The following is a 7,315-nucleotide window of genomic DNA, read 5'->3' as shown; positions in this document are numbered from 1 at the left end:
TGGAGCAGATTATTCCTTTTATGAAGTATAATGAAGAAGAAGTCTTTAAATAGTTGTAGTTTAATGAGAAGGCCATTATTCGGATTACATCATCTATATCTTTGATCAACTATTATGTACAATTTTGTATTTCGAAATTGGGATACATTATGTTTTGTATTTTTTATGTTGTACTAGGATATGACCCGTGCCGTAATGGCACGGGCTTTGATTCAGAATGTTTGCTTCACTTGTTCGATTAGTTATATTCTTGTGAATCATACTCCTTAGGATTTCAATGTGAAATAAGACATCATTATTGTGACGATTTCACAATACTATGAATTTGTATCATGTATATTACTTTATATCATTAGTTGTTAGTGTGATGGACCAGATGATCGATCTATCAACAATGAAATTGGCAATGAAATATTTTTCCACCATTGTTTTTATGTTTATGAAGTTGTAAAATGTGATGGTCCTATTTCTATACCGCCAAATTATCATTTACCGTTTTTCCACCCATTTCAATCGTTCGATGATGCATGTGAATGCAGTTCAATTACTTCGATTTACTGAATTTTTTTAGTATTCGTACTTATAATTAAAGTGAATCTCCAACAATATTATTATTAATTCGGTTAGAGTGCCAATTCGTATACGTTAACCTAGAAAACTCAACTACATCTGTGTCTCCCAGTAAAGAAATCTTGTGGTTGCTCATCTTTTCCCGTCATTCTATTTTAGGCTCCCTTTGTCATTGCTTGAATAGTTCTATCAATTTTTCAATTTGGTTTTATTAGTGTAACCTTCGAAGAAAATTAGGAAAGTATGTTAGATTCTATTGGTACTAAACGGTTGTTAAACCTAAAACGTGTTCCAATTATGGTAGCCTTCTTAAATTCCTATCCATCAGCGGTCAACCTATGAGGGAGGTAACGTATTTCCATGGTATTTTTTAGTCCTCTTTTATGTTCATGGTGTATGAAAATTTTTCAATAAACTTTCATTAACCATAAATTTTGCAAGCGGTACGTGAAAATATGATTGATACCATTTGATTTCAACCAAAGATTGTGAAGTAACACATGAGAGGGTGTTCTATGAAAATTTTCTATTTTAAAATTCTACATGAATGATGTGCCCATCAAATCCTCATACGGGTATCAGTAGGCATAAGCTGGTCAATCAATGGTTCTTGATATTCTAATGCATTTTCTTTTCATCGAATATAATTCAAAACCAATCACATCCTCTTGGAGTCTTAGGATCTAGAGGTGGGAAAGTATGGATCTTAAAAACGACTTCCCTTCAGATTTCGTGTTAGAAAAACTTTTTCTTATTGTCAGATTCCTAGACAATAATGATATATAAATCTAATGCGAAGGCTTCTAATGATCCACACCATAAACAGTATACCAAAAACCAAAATAGTTATTTCTAGGAAATGTACTTTTGTCTGACATTTCCCTAAAAAAACAAAAAATAAAATCTCTAAGATATGCCTGCACCGTATGAAGAGATGTAATTTCAAGGTTCATATAATATAAAGAAAGATAATATTAATCAGGAATCCTCAATCTATTTGATACCAACATGTACATGACATAGTCCAAATAAGAGGCTGAAACTCTCTAGCAGAAGTAGCAATACAGTTAAAAAAATATTTAAAAATTCTAAGGGCAATAACAATGGAACCGGGGCTTTCTTCGTTGATTATTTTCACTACATGAAAATATTCTTGATTTCGGCCGAAGAAGTCAAAGTTAAATTGGACAACATAAAAAATGAAAAGATTAAATGATATGGGTATTAGAAAACCTAATATAAGAGTAAAAATGAATAGAGAACAATCATATTTGAATATCTTTTAACTTCAAACGAAGAAACAAAATCCTTATCACAAAATACGACATTAACTATGACCAAAAAATTTAGGCATGAGGCACCACCATTCTTTTATATGCTAAAAATGTAGATTTTGATTATGAAAGGGATTAAGTTAAAAGGGAATTTAATTTTGAATAAAAGAAATGGTTTCACATAAATGGAAAAAGTAACTCCCAAATAAATTACATTAAAAGGGTGGAGAGGAAATTCAAAAAATTATTAAATATGTGGCACAATCTAGATCACTATTTGGATGCTAAAAATGTAAATTGAAATCTGTGGCTCAATCTCAACCCTTCTTTATATGATAAAAATGTAGATTGAAAAACTTAAATCTAGACCGTCTTTTATGTGTCCCAAATGTAGATAACCGTCCATATGGAAAAACACCATTGACCCTTATAATATAATACAAAGAACAATGGAACAGGGGTTTCTTCGTTAATTATTTTCACTGCATGGAAATCTTCTTGATTTTGGCCGAAAAAGTCAAAGCTAAATTGGACAACATAAAAAAATAAAAGATTAATTGATATGGATATTAGAAAACCTAATATAAGAGTAAAAATGAATAGAGAACAATCATATTTGAATATCTTTTAACTTCAAACGAAGAAACAAAATCCTTATCATAAAATACGACATTAATGAATTAAAAAAAAAAAATCAAACTACATATATGACCAAAAAATTTAGGCATGAGGCACCACCATTCTTTTATATGCTAAAAATATAGATTTTGATTATGAAAGGGATTAACTTAAAAGGGAATTTAATTTTGAATAAAAGAAATGGTTTCACGTTAAATTGAAAAAGTAACTCCCAAATAAATGACATTAAGAGGGTGGAGAGGAAATTCAAAAACTTATTAAATATGTGGCACAATCTAGATCACTATTTGGATGCTAAAAATGTAAATTGAAAATCTTAAATCTGGGGCTCAATCTCAACCCTTCTTTATATGATAAAAATGTAGATTGAAAAAGTTAAATCTAGACCGTCCTTTATGTGTCCCAAATGTAGATAACCGTCCATATGGAAAAACACCATTGTCCCTTATAATATAGACTAGTATATGACCCGTGCCGTAACGACCCAGAAAATATCGATGACTGCTACGATTTACGTACAGCTGGAATTTAAACTAATAAAGGGGATAGAACTTAAATTTAGAAGACAGTTACAGAAATAGACCGATAGTATATGCAAATGTTTATTGATCAACTCTAATTTCATGTAGCTCTTGTTAACAAATTTGTTTATATTTGTTTTTTAACAAATTTGAAGTCATATCCCTTTGTGAAAACTTATTAAAACAGGATATCCTCAATAAACAACTTTAGGCAAGGGATGGATCGAAGTATAAACTTCGATAAATGCATCAATTTTGCTTCATAAAAACTAATTATGGCATGGTTCAATCCTTAATAAAAAAAATAGAAAACAATTAAGTGGTTTGATGTTCTCATGCTCCCTCCCAGTCGAGATTCGAACTCTTGTAATCGCCAAAAAATCCTAAATAAATGGATATATGAATAGTCTAGGGAGCATTGTGCAATGCTATAAAAAACAAAGAAAAAAAAAAGAAAATCCTTAATAAAAATCCATAAACCTTTCAGTTTCTATGTTCCTACTATTGGTTTAACGGATATTTGTTGGCTAGTGTGATGGGGAGGAAGATTGCTACATGGTGTACCAAATCCATATAAAACAAAACCATCATAATTAGGGGATGGCACACCCGGTGTAATTTGGTACACCCTCCTAGCAATCTCATTTTATAGTGCCAGAATTCGGGTGAGTTTGGTTGCAGAATTCACAATACTGAGAAATTTATAATTCCACGAATTTTCTTGTTTTAAAGGCTTAAAGGCCATGTACTGCTGGCTTAAGAATCTTAAGATTCCATGAGAAATTTATCCTAAGAATCTTAAGATTGTATACACAGTAAAATATAGATATAAGAAAACTATATAAAAGAATAAACTTGATATATGAATAAAAAAAATTGGTCCCTTTTTAACTTAATCAGTGCGAAAATTACCTCTATATAAAAATAACTTATCTATAAGAATAATTTTCAAAACAGTGTGATTGGGAGGAAGATTGTTATAGAGTGTATCAAATCCATATAAAACAAAACCATCATAATTAGGAGATGGCACACCCAGTGTAATTTGGTACACCCTTCTAGCAATTTCATTTGATGGTGCCAAAATTAGAGTGAGTTTGGTTGCAAAATTCATAATACTGAAAATTTTATAATTCCATGAATTTTCTTGTTTTAAAGGCTTAAGGGCCATGTATTGTTTGGCATTATCCTAAGAATCCTAAAATTGTATATACATTAAAACCTCTATATAAGAATACTATATAAAAGAATAAACTCGATATATGAATAAAAAAATTTGATCCCATATTAACTTAATTAGTGCAAAAATTACCTCTATATAAGAATAACCTCTCTATAAGAATAACTTTTAATGGTCCCAATAATATTCTGAAACAGAGGTTTTACTGTATATAGAATCTAGGATTAAAAAACGGACTAACAAATCCTTTAATAAGTTTCCTAGAAAATCTTAAGGAAAGAGTTCAGACTCCATATGAAGAATTTGCTGGAAAAGTGAATCTTATATGATATCGTGATTTCAGAGTATTCGGACAAACAAACATATTATACGGGTGGAAAGATAATTCCACGGAATCCACTTAACCACAAAAACCACCTTTCAAAATTCCATCATGTTTTTGTCTTCAAATCAAAATTAAAATTAATTTTAAAAGTTGGTTTGTGTTTAGCTGCTAGTTTTCCATTGTGTCGTAATGGTAACCCTGTAATAGGCATTCATGTTGCTTACACACCCATTATTCAATTCATAAGTATTTGAGATTTAAGAAGAGGTAATAAGGGAAGTGGGGTTAATTTGAAATGCACTGTTAAGATTAAAAAACAAATAACTAAAGGTGATGCGATAGCAGAACATTCATATCAATAAGAGACTTCCAGTTTCTACATGCCTAGTACTGGTTCCGTCCTGATAGCCGTCACGGACTATTACTTTCTTTAAATTATAAACTCAAGTCGCAAAGTTCCAATTTTTTACAGTATTGCAATCACATACCCTTCTCCCATTAAATATGTCCAAATGAAGATTCCCTCCTCAGATGCAACCAACAAAATCCTACATCACCTGTAATGGACGCAACTCGTACTGTTGAATTCATTTCCCTGCTATCTTCCATGTACAGAAACCAATTGCAAGATCAAGATACTGATCATCTCTATCTTTTCCACAACCGTTGAGATGTTCAATTTTTTCTTAACTCTAATGACTTCCAAAACCTGGATTCGCTGGACGTTATGCCTTAAGTAACCCCAAAACAACAAAATCATCAAAATCGATGACATAATAAGAGAACCCAGGGGTGAACTTCCAGGACAACTCGAAAATGTGTGGTGAGCTTGATGTTTGTGCTATATTTCTATGTGATTAATAATGAGATTACCGATTCAGACAACCTTTGAAGTTTAAACTAATGCATTTTACCACAACTAATCATGCCCACTTTATGTTGTGATAAAATTTGTATATAGACGTCCTAGCATACTGTTGTAATGATAGGAATGATATTTAGCTATTGTATAAGCACAAATGATATGGTGAACAACCAACACTGAAGTACTGTGAAACAATCTTACATGTTCAGAGGAAGAGCCAACTCTGTGTATTTGTTTGTAACAACAAAGTATCGAGACGAACATCAGATTGGAATCCAACAACAACCCATACAATTATTGCCCGCATTAACATATCAGAACTACTTTCTAGAAACGAATACATATTTAAGAAACTTAATATTACCATTTATTTTAAGATAATTGTTTTCTCAGGTACCAAAACATGGTCTGCTTCCTTCCATTTCGCTAACAAACTGCTCATTGTACTATTGTATCCGACCGACTACCCAGCTCCAAAGTCAGGGGGACCAAACTGGAAGGAAATGACTCTATCTATATGAAACAATAACAGAATTTAGTGTATATAATATGTCTTACCTAATGCAAATGCATTTTGATTGCATCCACTTCTACATAGGAATCTCATCTCTATCCCTGCTATCAAAATACTCATTCAATTGCGTTAATCCAATTTCTTATAATGAAAAAAAAAAATCACTAACGAAAAACCTTGATCGCATCTAAAATTTTCAAAACAAAGACTCAAGCTAAAAAAAGAAGGTGAACATACCATACTTTCTGCTCTCGGCATGGTTGTGGATTTAAGATGTGACATAATAGGAGGATTATGAATTCTAAATCATTATTTTTTCCTCCTACACATGAAGGGTTAAATAAATTAGTCATTCATTCCCAATCTCATATCATGATATCCTGTGCAAAACCCCAGTTTTCACTCAAAATCCATCTCCATTTTGTTCCTTTAACTTCATGCAAAATACCACCAGGAATTTGGTGTATCCCACCCAAATAACATGACAATAATTAAATATCGAACTCATAACTGAAAACTGGTAAAAAGAAAAAAAAATGTAATTATCAAATAAGCCAAATCAGAGAGAGTAATACCTGAGATAAAATATTTTTTCGACGGGGAAAGGTTTTTTCATCTTAGTTTGTGTGGGTTTATATATGAGATTGTATCATAATTTTCATTCCTAAGATGATGCGAAACGGATGTTTTGAATGATGAGATGAATGAGTTAATGTCGAAAGTAATGGTGGTGTTAATGGTTTGCATTTTTCTGTAACGGAAGAAATAAGTTAATTTAGAACCCAAGATGTGGTTATGGAAGAGTCTCTTGGCTCCCATACGTCGTTTTCTAAGCATAGTCAATGGCGTTGTTAATGGGATATAATGTGATTCTTTGGTTGTAACGTATGAAAACCGAAGCAGAATAAGTGGAAGAATAATAGTAAAAGAATATGGAACGTAGGATGATGGCGCGGAAGGGGGAATCATTTTGGGCCACGATTTATCTCTTTCACTTTTCCATATCTTAGGATAAGTGGGAGTCGTCGATCGCTATAAGAGGTCCATCCAGAAGCGTTAGATTTGACAAAACACATTTGTTTTTGTAAGATAGATACAAAGAACAATGGAACCGGGGCAATAACAATGGAGCCGGGGCTTTCTTCGTTAATTATTTTCACTCCATGAAAATATTTTTGACTTTGGCCGAAGAAGTCAAAGTTAAATTGGACAACATAAAAAAATAAAAGATTAATTGATATGGATATTAGAAAACCTAATATAAGAGTAAAAATGAATAGAGAACAATCATATTTGAATATCTTTTAACTTCAAACGAAGAAACAAAATCCTTATCATAAAATACGACATTAATGAATAATAACAAAAAGAAATCAAATTGCATATATGAACAAAAAATTTAGGCATGAGGCACCACCATTATTTTA

General features: G+C 31.6%; 1 long non-coding RNA gene across 1 annotated transcript; it reads right to left on the bottom strand.

Moving 5' to 3' along the window:
- Nucleotides 1–5,556: 5,556 nt before the first annotated feature.
- Nucleotides 5,557–6,556, bottom strand: LOC113321756. Its single transcript, XR_003346870.1, has 3 exons — nt 6,464–6,556; nt 6,126–6,210; nt 5,557–5,887 (listed from the first exon to the last, which is right to left on the bottom strand). It is a non-coding gene; the product is annotated as an uncharacterized LOC113321756 (long non-coding RNA).
- Between the last annotated feature and the right edge of the window lie 759 nt (nt 6,557–7,315).

The sequence above is a fragment of the Papaver somniferum genome, chromosome 11 (genome assembly GCF_003573695.1).
Source record: "Papaver somniferum cultivar HN1 chromosome 11, ASM357369v1, whole genome shotgun sequence".
Lineage (NCBI taxonomy): Eukaryota > Viridiplantae > Streptophyta > Magnoliopsida > Ranunculales > Papaveraceae > Papaver > Papaver somniferum.
The sequence above is the reverse complement of the archived record's forward strand: the minus strand, read 5'-3'. Positions and strand labels throughout refer to the sequence as shown.